The following is a 744-nucleotide window of genomic DNA, read 5'->3' as shown; positions in this document are numbered from 1 at the left end:
CTTTCTCCGTTGCTCTTCCTCTGTTCCCAGTCTGTCCAATAAATTAGATGCAAAAACACGGATTAATTCGTCGTTTTTACATATCTCTTTTAACCCTGGATTCTTAGCCGTTTCTTTAAATTTGGAAAATAAATCAACTAGTTTGCCATCTGTTTCTGGAGAGTGTAAAACACTTTGAAGCATTATTCTACCATTTCTTAAAAAGTTTCTATTACTATTTTCTGGTTTAAAGGGGCAGGATTTAGAATGTATCCATAAAGAATCATCCTTAATGAATGCCAGGCAAAATTCACAAGGAACATAGTCAATAGCATTATTGCTATTCTTGGCATCGGGTCTCCTCTTGACAATCAAAGTCCCTTTACCCTTCTTGAGTACCTTCAAAATAGAATATCAAAATGATAAAAAAAAGATAAATGTGAAGGTAAAATCAACCTATTTAGTTCAAATCTCATAACCTTGACCTAAAGAGAAAGAACGTTAATGAGTTGTCGTTCTAAGTACCAGGCTTCAGGACAAACATCAGTACTAGTTATATTTATAGCCATAAATAAGAATAATCAGCACAGTGATGTGCAAATGCTTCTGTTTAATATTCATTCTCAAGTTGTCAGCCTAAAAAAATTCTACATTTTGGAGTGGTGAATCTGTAGCTTTAAGTATCCTAATGAGAAAAAAGTGAAAAATATGTGAGATTTCATTTCTACTTGACATATGACTTAACATTATGATGTAGAAATGGAA

Source organism: Lottia gigantea (assembly GCF_000327385.1).
Source record: "Lottia gigantea unplaced genomic scaffold LOTGIsca_2, whole genome shotgun sequence".
Classification (NCBI taxonomy): Eukaryota; Metazoa; Mollusca; class Gastropoda; family Lottiidae; genus Lottia; species Lottia gigantea.
The sequence above is the reverse complement of the archived record's forward strand: the minus strand, read 5'-3'. Positions refer to the sequence as shown.